We start from the raw sequence: 14,816 nt of genomic DNA, 5'->3' as shown, positions 1-14,816 counted from the left end.
GTCGGCGTCCGTCAATTGGGCCCTTACGTCCTGTGGCAGGCGTCGAAGGAAAATCTCGCGAAATAGGCTAATCTCGCGCCATCAGCCGTTGCTGTCGGTCTCGGGAAGCATTAGCAGGCTGGTCAACTCGTCCCACGCCTCGACAGGAGAGGTGTCACCCATGGGTTTGCCGGCGAGATCCAGGACTTTCTGTGCCCTTGCTGAAACGGAGAGTGAGTAGATACCGATTAGTTTCGTTCTCAGGTCGTCGTAGGAAACTTGGCCAGCCTGGGCGTCGAGCCATGGGAAAATGTTGTCGAATACCTCCTCTGGGATGGAGGTGAGAACGATGTCGGCCTTGGCGCAGGAGTCGCTGAGCCTAGCGACTCGGAAGAGTAGTTCTGCTCTCAGGAACCAGGAAGCGTTGTTGTGTTGAGAAAATGGCGGCAGTTTGACTTTGGGCATGGAGGCGAGGCTGCTGGGTGTGATGGGAAGTTGAGATGTCGGTTAAGCTCATCCTACTGCCTTACAAACGCACCGAGGTGTGGGAACACCAAAGGCCGAAGCTCACGCCTAAGGTAACGGAGTGAAAGAAGGTAGCACAGCCGTAATAAGTCCGTTAATGGCAAAGCCAAAACCGCTGATGCTACTTCAACTCCGGTGTCACCAGTTGTAAGGACAGTGAGACGAGCTATCACCAACAACAACTGACGGTTTATTCAAACAGGTGCGAGAATATAATACAATGTGCGGACGGCAATGTAGCATGCGCGCTGGCGCCAATCTGGCTTGAACCAACTGCCACAAAATGTGTGTTTTTTCACACATACAAATACTTGAAATACAAGTCAATAGAAATATGTAGCGAAATGATAAATGCATGAAATTGTAGCTCTGAGGGAGCGGAACAAATATATACAGTTAGCCACAGTGTGGCGAAAGGAGAATTTAAATGAAATGGAGAATTCGATGAGAATGCTGGATGTCGGAGGCAGCGATGTCCTTACAACCCTTGAATACTGTATATGATTTTATATGACGTAGGATCTTAAAGAACACCAAAATGCAGATTTATTTTGTTACAAACCTCCGTTATTAGCGGAGCTGGATACAGCTACTGTATTAAAATTTCAATGAGATGGCGGTAGTTACTGCTCACCCTACAAGCCACTGGGCTTCTATTTTGATTTTAGCTGCTGTAAGAGGGATATTAAGAAAAAAGCAACCCTCATTCTTCTTCTAGCCCACTATATTCTCAGGACATTTCAGGGACTCCGTTTTGAAACACGTTGAAAAAATTGCAAGGAGTACCAAGAACATTACCACTTGGGAAGACTATCTCAGTACAGTACATTCCCACCTTGTACGCACGAAGAGGTTTCTTATTGGGAAAGTTTTCTTCCAAGGGAATACGTTTTGATATATGGTACTGGTGTTCTCACACTTGCTATCGCTGCTTGGACTCGTATGAAACTAACCACGGGCACCCTCTTCTGTTGGATGATGAGAGCTGCCCTCGCGCCCTTCCTTCAGGAGAAGTGTACCAACTGTGTTTCACACAATTGTACATAATTCCTTTTGTATATATTATGCTTGTATCTTCACTCTTCCCTCGCACTAAAACGAACATGAAAATTCATGTCTGGTCTTTCCTCTGTGATATTGTCTGTCTTGTGAACTTGTTATGTCCTGTTGCCTTGATATTTTGTATATAAGGAGAGAGTTCTACAATAATATAACTCAGTCGTTTCCAACCTGCCTTTGAGTTCACAACCTTACTCGGCGCCGTCACAGAAGTGTTCAATCAGTGAGCGTTACAAGCACATTGATGTTAACACACTGCGTGATCTCAGTTGAGTGATCCAATGGGCTGGATAAGATAATAAGATAAAAGAATACTTTAATAGAATATATCATTTAACACAATAAGCAAAAGGACATTTGGAATAGCCTGGTGTTTATTTCATACGAAACATATTAATTGTTAACTTTTGTAGTTGGAAATCGTAGGCCAAAATTTAACAATTTTATTTGCAAACAATTTGATATACAAACAGCTTGGAACATTCTAAGTTTTTATATGTAGGACCTCCTCATCCCTTACCTACCCCAGGAGATTTCCAGGACACTTCGGTGACGCCAACGTTGAGAGAATCACCGGGATTACCCAGAAAATCTTTGTACATTCTGATTACAGTACTGCTTCTTTCTAGCTTTTCCAGTCTATGATATCGTTGAAAGAAAAACCTATGATCATTTTCATTGCTTGTACGAACACATTTTCCCTTCACAAGGGCCTAGGTTTCCTTATAGTTTTTCCTTTGTATCCTGTCTTCATAAGAACGTTCTGTCTGCGTTCTCTCCCCTCAAGACAGGATTCCTTGCGCTTTTTCTCTGTGATCGTCATTTGCCACGGCATCGACCTCATACAGTTATCGGGAACGTATGATCAGCAATAACACGATTATTATTAATATTATTATTATTATTATTATTATTATTATTATTATTATTGTTATTTTTATTATTAATAATTCTAAGCTACAACCCTAGTTGGAAAAGCAGGATGCTATAAGCCGAGGGGCTCCAACAGGGAAAATAGCCCAGTGAGGAAAGGAAATAAGGAAAAGTAAAATATTTTAAGAACAGTAATATTAGAATAAATATTTCCTGTATAAACTAAAAAAAAAAATAACAAAACAAGAGGAAGAGAAATTGAAAACCATGCGATTTTAAATCACGTGATTTGAAAACATGATTGGAAGCCTTGCAATTTGAGACCACTTCCTTGGAAACCTTAGTATTTAAAACCACATGAATGGAATTTGTGCTCATTCTTCTGGTGAAAGTTACTATGAGTCGCCAGAGAACAAACTGGTCTCCACTTATCTGTTCCTTCCCAGAGCTCTCGGTCCAGAGATCTTCCACCTCTCGAGATCTTTGGATGCGCTGAGAACGTTTCCCGAACTAGATCTTCCTGCGCTCAGAGTCCAGTCCAGGACGTGAGATCTTAATACACTTTTGTTCCGTAACCTAATACAAACCACGCTATTTACATGGGGTATTATTTTAGCGGAGCTGAAATGACGAGCCATTAAATTTTAACGAGGGTTAACTACCCTCTTGCTAATTAGCGGGGGGTAGGGAAGGGGTAGCTAGCGATCCCGTCCCCCCCTCACACACTGTGAATAGCTCAATTCACTTTTGGCTCGGGTGATGATCAGACGTTTCTGCTCTCACCCTCGCTTGACAGCCTTTAATTATCTGCTTTCTCTTTAATCAGTGTGTGTGTGAAGTTGGCCTCGACTCTAACAATGCGTACTTGCCCTGGACTTCCTAATCGTCCGTGCGGGACTTTTATGTCCTCTTTGGATACGGACCCTCACGCCCTTTGCCCCCTTTGCCGAGGTCAACGGTGTGACAAGGAAAATGTGTGCAGTGAGTGCAGGGAGTGGTCTGCCTCCCAGTGGGAGAAGTTCGGCCGTAGGCGCAAGAAGAAGCCCAAGAGAGACCGATCTCCTTCGAAGGTGACTTTGAAGAAGGAGGTCTCTAGGGATTCTCCTTGCGCCGCCCGAACCTCCTCCGAAGGTCTCCCTCGTCCGGCTTCACCTGTGAAACCGCCGAGTGAGATTGCAGGCCCTAGTGGTTTTTGCCTACCTCGGGGTGGTGGAGAGGGCGTGGCCTCCCTTAGCGAGGTTGTTCCCTCTCCTCCCCCGGGGAGGATATTTTATATTTTGATGAATTCGACTGTACTGTATCTAATCATGGTTTGTTTCAGCTTTGGGCTTCCTTGGGGCTTAAGGGCGCTCCCTCCAAGGAAGGCCTGTTTGACTTGTTGCAGCTGGGGGCTGCAGTCAAACAGTCGCCGGTAATTCCGGAAGTTTTTCCTTCGGACATTGTCGACGCTGTTTTGTCTGCCCCTTCTGACGTGGCAAGTCAAATCCTTGATCCTGCTGCCTCGGATGTTGCTGAAGTCTCACCTCTCCCTTCCGCACAGCCTTCGGAGGGAAGGGTGGGTCCTCCGGTCTCTCCTGCGAGCTCGTCTCCCCCCCGGGGTAGCGCTTTCAGAGACACCCCTTCGAAGGACCGATGACCCTGACTCCTTACCCAGGGGTCGCATTTGTCGTAAGGCCCGTAGGCCTCTGCGAGAGAGGGGGCTCCCTTCTCCCTATAAAGGGGTGAAGAGGCGCCTCTTTGGGTCTCCTCCTCCCCCTGCGAAGGAACTACCTCGTCAGTAGAAGGTCATACCTACAACATCCCTTGACCTCTCTGCGGATCGTTCACGATCCCCTTCTCATGCCAGATCTAAAGTGCTGCCGTCACCTGTAATCCTACAGGCACCGTCTCCTTCGGGGGAAAAGGTCTCTGGGGTTAAGTCTCTGGCCCTTGTACGCGCACCTGCGCGCTTGCGTGCAGTTGAGCGTAGGTCTTCGTCTCCTACTCATCAACGATCTCCTGTGCGCCGGCGCTCTCCTGCTCGCCAGCGCGCCCAGGGGCGCGCTCTTCATCTTGAGGATGATCAATGCTCCCCAACGCGCCAGCGATCTCCTGCTCGCCAGCGCCTTTCTGGGCGCGCTCTTCAGCCTGTGAAGAACCAGCGCTCCCTAACGCGCCAGCGATCTCCTGCGCACCAGCGCTCTCCTGGACATCCAGAGAAGGTGCAACGCCTTCCAACGTGCCAGCGATCTCCTACTCGCCAGAGCTCCCCTGATCGCCAGCTCTCCTTAGGGCGCCCCCAGCCTGAGAAGCAACAACTTCCTGATGGGCGCACTGCGCACCATCACTCTCCTGCGCGCGCGCGCAAGCACGCACTAGTGCCTGTGCCTGTTGCACGCCCTGCACTCCCATGCTTGCCAGCGCCCTCAAGATCTTCTGACTCAGACGCTCGCAAGGGTTCACCTTTGCCTCACGCGTCGATTCCTGCGCTTCCAGTTGCCCCTGCGCACCCTTCGATTTCTGAGCGCCTCTTAAGTTTGGCGCACACACGCCCACGATCTCCTACAGCTTGTCCTTCACGCCAACACGCTGTGGGTCCTGCGGGCTCTAAAGAAGGGGCCTCTCCTTCATGCGCCCCAATCACTGACAGATCTGCGCGCCACCAGTTGAGGGAGATCAAGTCTTCTAGGAGACATCTTTCTCCCTCCCACCATCACCAGCGCTCTCCTAAGAGGTCGCGCGGTCACTCGCCAGCTCTTTTTCTGGAGCGTTCTCCTACGCGTTTATATGCACGCTCTCCTACTTGACCTCGTGCATACCCTCCTGCGCGCCATTCACCTGCGCGCTCCCACGCGTGTGCACCTGCGCACCAATCACCTGCGCGCCATCACTCGCGGTCCTATGGCCGCCAATCTCCTACGCGCGAACGCTCACCCACAGGTCGCTCGCCTACGCGCTATCGCGCTACCTCGCCCGCGCGCGAAACCGTTTTCACGAGCTCTCCCGGGCGCGGCATTGCTCCCGCCCGTGTGGGTCATACGGATCGCAAGGATTCTCAGCTGGATGCTTCTCCTGGGAGGCGTTCCCAGGATTCACCTCCGCGCAAGAGGAGGACAACGGCAGAACAAGAAAGATCGGCAGAGAGGTCTAGGCAATCATCTTTTTCTTTTCAGGAAGGCCCCGTGGTGACCACTCCTAAGGGTCGTGAGATCCCCTTTTCTCCAGCGGGGATTGCTGACACAGCGTCAGTTACCCGTCTACCATGGTTCCGCCACATGATCAATGCTGTGGTCCAGGCTATTAAGCCTTCCAGCACTGATCAGGGGCGGGACCCTGTGATGGGTTATCCACCGTTGAAGAAAAGGAAAGGAGTGGGCTTCGTGGTGACTCCTCCTTGGGAAAAGCTGGTCTCCAGGAACCCCATCAGGCGGACCCCTTCTCCAACTCCAACCTCTGCAGCTCCACCCCCTCCTGTAGATGAGTTTATCTCGTCCTCGGGGGACTCCTCTGACTCAGAGAATTCTCACTTGGCACCAAGGGGAGAATTTTCTCCGGATAGGGGAGAGGTTGCACGGGAAGAGGTTCCTCCTCGGGCGTCTGTGTTGGATTCCTACTTTCCTTCCAGGAGGGAATCGAAGGACACCAAGACTGTTCCAAAATCTTCATCGAGGATTCGTCAAGAGCCAGCAATCCCTAGGGAGGACGTCCACGTTTCTCCCCAAGAAGACCTCTTGGGGATGGGAGACTTAGCTGCCAGTCCACCAAGAGGAGAGCACAGCGAGTCAGAACATGCGTTCTGGCAGGTCCTTGGATTGATGAGCGAGCTCAACAAAATCAAGGACCCGGAGACAGCCCCTCGTGAGGGAAAAGACACCGTGCTTGACGAGGTCTTTGGTGTCCAGAAGCCCCCCAAGACTAGTGCGGCTTTGCCCTGGTCTAAAGGGGTGAAAGGTGCTAGGGACAAGGTCAAAGCTCAGCTCTCTGGTCTGGCCTCCTCAGGACGTTCTTCTGCCGGGTTCAGACTCCTCCCTCCTCCTCTAGTCCAACAGAGGAGGTATTTCGAGATCGACGGGGAGTCTGGCATGTCTCTTCCACTCCATCATTCCGTGGAAGAACTAGCTAAGGGAACTCCTTTCGAGAAGCTCTCTACCCGGCAAGTGACGTTTGCGGCGTCGGAGACCCAAAACATGGAAAAAGTCGCGAAGAGTGCTATGCAGGCAACTTCGTGGCTTGATCTCTGGCTTGGGTCTCTGGGCATCCTATTGCAATCTGAGGATCTGTCCAAGGAGAGCAATAGGAAAGCTTTGGAGACCTTCCTCTTCTCGGGCACTCGCTCTATTGAGTTTCTAGCCCACCAGGTCACTAACCTGTGGGCTAACTTGATCCTCAAAAGACGCGATTCAGTGTCCGAGAGGTTCCATCCAAAGATCCCCACTGCAGACGTCAGCAGGCTCAGACACTCCTCTATTTTTGGAGGGGAGTTACTGGAGCCTCGTGACATGGAGAAGTCGGCTGAGAGGTGGAGGAGGTCGAACCAGGACTCTCTCCTCCAAAGGGCCCTGACATCTCGGCCCTATAAACCTCCAGCCCCTCAACAACAACGTCAACAGCAGCCTCGCAGGACACCTAAGCAGGCTCCAGCAGCTAAGGCAAGCGTGTCTAAGCCGCAGTCCTTTCAGCCGAAAGACAAGAAACGCGGAAAGTCCTCTAAGGGAGGTAGAACTCCTAGAGGAAGCGGCAAAGGTCGCAAACACTAGGAGTGGCAGTCCCCCCGCGTGTCCACCTGTGGGGGGATGCCTAAAAAGTTGCGTGCAGAGGTGGCGGCAACTCGGGGCTGACCCTTGGACGGTCTCTGTGATCGGTCAAGGGTATCGCGTCCCGTTCACAACATCTCTACCTCCCCTGACAGCGAATCCAGTGTCGTTGAACTTCTATGCCTTGGGATCGGCAAAGGGGTTGGCCCTCCGGGCAGAAGTCGAGACCATGCTCAAGAAGGATGCTCTCCAGGAGGTCGACGACGGCTCCCCAGGCTTCTTCAGTCGACTCTTTCTTGTAAAGAAGGCGTCTGGAGGCTGGAGACCGGTCATCGACCTCTCAGCACTGAACAAGTTTGTCGTACAAACTCGTTTCAGTATGGAGACAGCGGACATGGTCAGACTTGCAGTGAGACCACAAGACTTTATGTGCACCCTGGATTTGAAGGACGCGTACTTCCAGATCCCCATCTATCCGTCTTCCAGGAAGTACTTAAGATTCGGCCTAGACGGCAAGACCTACCAGTTCAAGGTACTGTGTTTCGGTCTCTCCACGGCACCCTAGGTGTTCACCAAGGTGTTCACTCTGATCTCGTCGTGGGATCACAGGAACGGCATCCGTCTCCTTCGTTATCTGGACAACTGGCTAATCCTGGCAGACTCTGAGTCAACCCTTCTGCGTCACCGAGACAGGCTTCTGGAAGTTTGCCAAGATCTAGGCATGAAACTAGACACGATTCTCCATAAAGCCTTTCCATCAGACGAAAGGATAGCAAGGCTGAAGAAGGTAGCAGAACCTTTCCTCAGACGAGGAGAGCTTCCGGCCCAACTGTGGTTACGTCTCTTAGGCCATCTATCATCTTTGGTTCGTCTTGTTCCAAACGGCCGCCTCAGGATGAGATCCCTTCAGTGGCGGCTGAAGTCGCGATGGAATCAGGGAAACGATTCCCCGGACTTCCTAGTTCCCATAGGACCTTCGGAACGGGCGGATCTTCGATGGTGGCTGGACGACGAGAACCTACGGAAAGGAGCAGATCTCCTCGTCCTCCCCCCAGATTTGACTCTGTGGGGCCCACATTCTGAACCAAAGAACCTCAGGCCTTTGGTCAGAATCGGAAAAGTGCCTCCACATCAACCTGCTAGAATTGAAAGCCGTTTTTCTGGCTCTTCAACAGTTCCAACAAACCCTGGCGGGCCACTCCGTGGTGGTGATGAGCGACAACACCACGGTAGTGTCTTATATCAACAAGCAGGGAGGTACCTTCTCGCAACAGCTATCCCATCTTGCAGTAGAGATTCTGAGATGGTCCGAAACCCGCTCGATCTCACTGACAGCTCGCTTCATTCCAGGCAAGAGGAATGTCCTCGCCGACAGCCTCAGCAGGGCGACGCAGATAGTGAGTACCGAGTGGTCTTTGGATCCTCAGATAGCCAACAAAGTCCTGACTTTGTGGGGTTCTCCGACTGTAGACCTGTTTGCGACAGCCTTGAATTTCAGGCTGCCCCTTTACTGCTCTCCAGTCCCGGACCCCAAGGCTTTCTGGCAGGATGCATTTCAACACAGGTGGGACAACATGGACGTTTACGCCTTCCCACCTTTTTGTCTGATGAGAAGGGTGCTCAACAAGACCAACCTATCGGTCAACCTCTCCATGACTCTCATAGCTCCGCTATGGCATCATGCGGAATGGTTCCCGGATCTTCTGCAACTCCTAACGGAACCCCCAAGAGAACTCCCTCCACGTCACGAGCTACTCAGACAACCACATTGCAACATCTTCCACAAGGCCGTAGCTTCGCTTCGGCTTCACGCCTGGAGACTATCCAGCGACTCCTCACGGAGAGAGGATTTTCTCAACAGGTTGCGGACAGGATGTCTCAACACCTGCGAGAATCTTCTGCCAGCGTCTACCAGGCGAAGTGGAAAGTCTTTTGTGGTTCGTATCGTGGAAGAGGTTTCTCTCCGCTCGATGCCACTATTCCAACAATAGCGGAGTTCCTTGTTTATCTTCAGGAGGAAATGCGCCTTTCGGTCTCGGCGGTGAAAGGCTATCGCTCAGCCTTAAGCTTAGCCTTCAGGCTGAAAGGAGTGGATATTTCCTCTTCGTTGGAACTTTCTCTACTAATACGCAACTACGAGCTTACTTGCCCCCAGTCGGAAGTCAGACCCCCTCCTTGGAACGTGGTTCAAGTGCTCAGGGCTCTGAAAAGAGCTCCCTTTGAACCATTACGCCAGGCGTCTGATCGCCACCTAACGTGGAAGACTGTGTTCCTACTCGCGTTGGCCTCGGTCAAACGAGTAAGTGAACTTCATGGTCTCTCCTACGACGTTGCCCATTCAAGGGGATGGGGGGAGGTAACGTTCAGGTTCGTCCCTGAGTTCATTGCTAAGACTCAAAACCCTGGGGTGTCGGATCCAAGATTCGACTCCTTCAGGGTAACGAGTCTACGTTCTGTAACAAATGACCCAGACCATCTGTTACTGTGCCCAGTCAGGAGTCTGAGGCGCTACCTCAAGAGAACAGCTGCAGCCCGTCCTCATGTGCAAGCTTTGTTTGTGAGCACAGGGAGGACAAAGAGGAGGGTCACCAAGAACTCCATCTCTTCATGGATTTGCAAGGTGATAAGCAGCACCTTGAATCCCGACTCTCCTCCGTCACGTCGTCCCAGAGCTCACGACGTCAGGGGTGTTGCTACTTCCCTGGCCTTCAAGAGAAACTTCTCTGTGACGCAGGTTCTACAAGCTGGGGTCTGGAAACGTCAGACGACATTCACAGCCCACTACCTGCAAGACGTGACCCACAGGAACCTTGATACGTTTTCTATCGGTCCTGTGGTGGCTGCACAACAGCTGGTCTAACCTCAGGCTCCTTATTGGACAAGTAGCAGAAGGTTGAGGGCATTGTTACCCGGTTTTAGTCTGCGTGTTTGAAAGAGTATGTCTGGCCCTTACTTCTTTCTTCATTCTCCCCTCTCTTGGGGATAGCAGCATCCGGGTCTTTGCTGACCTCAACCTCTGCAGGTAAACCATGCTTCCTTGTACTCCTAGTATTAGCCTTAATACTGTCGCGTCTCCCATACCCTGACGAGGTGGTATTGGGAACGTCCTAGCCTAAAGTTCTACATAGAACTCCAGGTCAACTTCCTAGGACGAGTCACGTTATTCTCCTTCACACACATCCTGGTAGGCCGCACGATGGTCAATCATGACAACGTGTGAGGGTTAGGGGCTCCCGTTCCTTGAGTTCTACAACTCAGAATTGGAGCCCCCGGGTAAAGCCGAAGTCAGAAGGCTGGGGACTTTCCGCCCTTCCTAAGGGTAAGTCACCCCATGTAAATAGCGTGGTTTGTATTAGGTTACGGAACAAATGACAAATTTCGTAGATAATTTGTATTTTTCCTACCATACAAACCTTAGCTATTTATGCAAATGTTACCCGCCAGCCCTGACCCCCAAGTCAGGTCCTACCTTTAAGTGAATTGAGCTATTCACAGTGTGTGAGGGGGGAAGGGGTAGCTAGCTACCCCTTCCCTACCCCCCGCTAATTAGCAAGGGGGTAGTTAACCCTCGTTAAAATTTAATGGCTCGTCATTTCAGCTCCGCTAAAATAATACCCCATGTAAATAGCTAAGGTTTGTATGGTAGGAAAAATACAAATTATCTACGAAATTTGTCATGTTTGAGCAATGAGGTCTAACAGGTGACATCTCAGATCCTATCTTAGCACTCGTGCAATCATCTAGGAGACACGTTGTGCTAGCTGATGCTATGTTTCTATTAAAGGTCTCAGGTCTCAGGTTAGGAAAAATACATTTCTGGGGCAGCCTGTGACGGCCGGTGAAAGGTCCTTCTTTGTACCTTTCCTAATATAAATCTTCCAAATATACTAGAGAAAGATAAAAGCATGGAATGCAGTGGTTACAACCCTCGCGCGAACACCTTGTAGGTGTCGTGTATTTAACAAAGGCGTGCGAAAACCACTATTCACAGGCTGTCTTCTATTTAGATAATCCCTTCATCAATGGGGAGGGCCGTGACAGGCCCTAGAGAACATAGTAGAACTACCCCACCGACACCGTCACAGGCCTCTTCCCAGAAATAGATTTTTCCTTCGTCAAAATCCCTTAATACTTTTAAAATTTTCTTTAGATTTCTTTTTTATATCAGTTGGAATACAGTAATGTGTAGTTATTCATTTTCTTTCATATCTCGGTTATTGATACTGAGTTTGCAAATTATATCCCATGAATTTTTGGTCTTGTTTTAAATTCTTTAGTTTTTTTTATCTATCTGTTCAAAACTAGTTTGCATAGGTTAGATAAGACACGGTAAAAGTCTAAACTTGCAAATGTAATCAATCGCTAATACTAATTCATTTTTCAATATTTAACTTGGCCGGTGATTATATAGCTGCAACTCTGTTGCTCGACAGACAACTCTACGGTAAAAACTCGCCAGCGATCGCTACACAGGTTGCGGGTGTGCCCAACAGCGCCATCTGTCGACCAGATACCCAGTTCTCAATGTAAACAAAGACTCAATTTTCTCTCTGTCGCCGTGTCGGCAAGACGTACTTTACTCGCTGTTGCTAAACTGGAGTTTTTCACATCTAATTGGTGAAGTACTATATTCTAGTTTTGAGCTTTCGCTGTGCAGGTTTTTTCTTCACACAAATCCTTGAACTCTTTTTGATAAAGGATTCTTTGTTGATGACTTTTTGATCGTTTTTTGGAATTTCCCTTGACCAATTCAAAATGGCTGACCCTTCACAAGTCCCCAAATTTAGGAAATGCAATGCTAGGGACTGTTCTAGGCGTCTTCCGAAGGCTTCTATCGACCCTCACACTGTTTGTTCCAATTGTCGGGATAAAACCTGTCAATTGGAAGATCGGTGTGAGGAGTGCGTTGGCCTTTCGGAATTCGATTTTATCGAATTTCAAAAGTACACACGTAGGCTAGAGAGAGATAGAGTTAGGAGAAGTTCTTCTCGTTCTATTGATATATCCTCTCCTCATGCCCCACAGCCTATTCCTTCCCCTGTAGTGGTTGCTCCTAACCCCCCTCCTGGCACTCAGGAACCATCGATGGCTGATATGATGCGTGCCATCCAGGCTCTGGGTGAGAGAGTTGAGTCCCTTGCTAGTGACCGTAATCAGCTCATGGCGGATGTGAAGGAGCTTAAGTGCCAAAGTGCAGTGGGAAGTGCTAAAGTGCCAAGTGATAGTGTTGTGGACAGTGTTGCGCTTGAGGGTTCGTCTGTTCGTGCCTGTCGTCCTCCTAGTCCGGGACCTCTTGCAAGCTCCTAAGTCCAGGGGAGAAGCAATGTCGTACGACGCATGGGTTCGAGAGGCTTTAATCAGCGAACAGACATTCCCTCCGTGGTATCGGGCGTATCTACCCAAGATCGCTCCTACCTAACTAAGACGAGAGAGCCCATTTATACCTCGTCTTCTGAAGGTGTTTCTCGCAAGAAACTTTGGACCAAGGTCTCGCGACCGTTAAAACGTAAATCGGTCCCTTCAGCACAAGTCCAACGGCCCGGTTGTAGCCACTGGGTCAGTTCGGACTCGTTGCCGTCATCCGATGACTGCTCACCGCCTAAGAGAGGCAAAGCGGTACCGCTTCAGACAGTAACACCGTCTGTCGCCGCACCTGCTCCCATAGACCCTAAGTGGTCTCTACTGCAAGACATGCAGTCTAAACTTACGTCTCTGATGCAGGACTTTCGTGCGGAGAAGGTTGCTGCCGTACCAGCTAGTGCAGTACCTAGCCTACAACCCTCCACGCGATCGGTTGTGCGTCCTGTGGACGCTGAGGTAACCTTCTCACGCACACCAGTTGAGAGAGTTCCTCCACCCATGCGTTCCAGTTTGATCTGCCAGCCGCATGTTGACGTTAAGCGACGCACGGAGGTTGCCGTTGACGTTCTGGATGTTCAACAACCGTCAGAGTTGCTTTGTTTTGACGCGGTGCGTCAACCTCCGCAACCCAGTGTGGTTTCCACTGCGCACCCACATCAGTCTAGACAGTCTGGAGTAGACGCTGTGCGTCCCCGCGCTACCATGGTTGTTGCCAGCTCACAGACTGGGCAGCAGTTCCATGACGTTGCGTCCGGCTCAGTCACGCATGCACCAGTGCGACCGGACTCAGCGAACCAGCCGTTATCCACTCCGTTGCCGTTTCCTCATCAGTTGTCGGATGAGGAACTTTCTGATGATGACGTTGCTGCACATATAGATGAACCACAATCAGAATTGGACGAGCCTAAGTCTACTCAACCCTCTTTGGACTTTAGAAAAGTTTTGGCCATTTTCAAAGAGCTGTTTCCTGACCAGTTTGTTTCTGTGGCTCCTCGTTCTCCGCCTTCAGAGTTTGTTTTAGGCAGGCCGTCTACCACTCCTGCCTTTACTAGACTCGTCCTCGCACGCTCGTCCAAGAGAGCTTTGCGGGTGATAGGAGAATGGTTGCAGTCCAAGAAGAGTTTAGGGAAGACAGCCTTTGCTTTTCCCCCTGCTAGACTCTCTTCTAGATCGAGCGTCTGGTATGCCACGGGAGAAGTTCTCGGCTTGGGAGTTCCTGCCTCTGCCCAGGGCGACTTCTCAAGTCTTGTAGACTCTCCCCGACGCCTTGCCATGAGACGCTCAAAGATATGTTGGTCATCTTCGGACCTGGACCACCTTTTGAAAGGAATCTTTAGGGCCTTTGAAGTTTTTAACTTCTTAGACTGGTGTCTAGGAGCCCTAAGCAGGAAGATCTCTTCGACAGATAAAGAGACTTCCTTGCTCATTATGTCCTGCATGGACAAGGCCGTACGTGATGGGTCTAATGAGCTTGCTGCATCATTTGTGTCCGGAGTTCTAAAAAAGCGAGAAAATCTCTGCTCATTCCTTTCTGCTGGAGTTACACCGTGCCAGAGATCTGAGCTTCTCTTTGCTCCTCTTTCCAAGTGCCTTTTTCCAGAAGTCCTGATTAAGGAAATAGCCGCTTCGTTAGTGCAGAAGGACACTCACGATCTTGTTGCGTCCTCAGCTCGCAAAGCTCCCCCTTTGCCTACCTTGTCAGCTAGACCAAGGATGGACACTCCAGCGTCTCGTTTTATTCCGCCCTTTCGTGGCAGAGCCTCCAGCAGAGGAGGTGCTCGTGCCGAAGGGAAACGAGGGAAGAAGAAAGGATCCAAGTCCTATAAGGGCATCTTCAGACAGCAGTGGGAGCCAGACTCAAGAACTTCTGGCAGACCTGGGAGAAGAGAGGCGCAGATGCACAATCTGTGAAGTTGCTCAGAGAGGGGTACAAGATCCCTTTTGTACGGAAACCCCCTCTAGCAACGTCTCCCATCGATCTCTCTCCCAGGTACAGAGAGGAAGACAAGAGACGAGCCTTGAAACGGGAAGTGTCTCTTTTACTAGAGAAGGGAGCGGTGGTCAAAGTCTCGGACCTTCAATCTCCGGGATTCTACAACCGCCTCTTCTTGGTTTCAAAGAAGACAGGAGGGTGGAGGCCGGTGCTAGACGTCAGTGCTCTGAATGTCTTTGTCACAAAGCAGACGTTCTCCATGGAGACCACAAAGTCAGTCTTAGCAGCGGTCAGAAGGGAAGACTGGATGGTCTCATTAGACCTAAGGGACGCCTACTTCCACGTCCCCATCC

This window comes from Palaemon carinicauda, unplaced genomic scaffold (genome assembly GCF_036898095.1).
Source record: "Palaemon carinicauda isolate YSFRI2023 unplaced genomic scaffold, ASM3689809v2 scaffold442, whole genome shotgun sequence".
NCBI lineage: Eukaryota > Metazoa > Arthropoda > Malacostraca > Decapoda > Palaemonidae > Palaemon > Palaemon carinicauda.
This window is presented reverse-complemented; position numbering follows the sequence as displayed.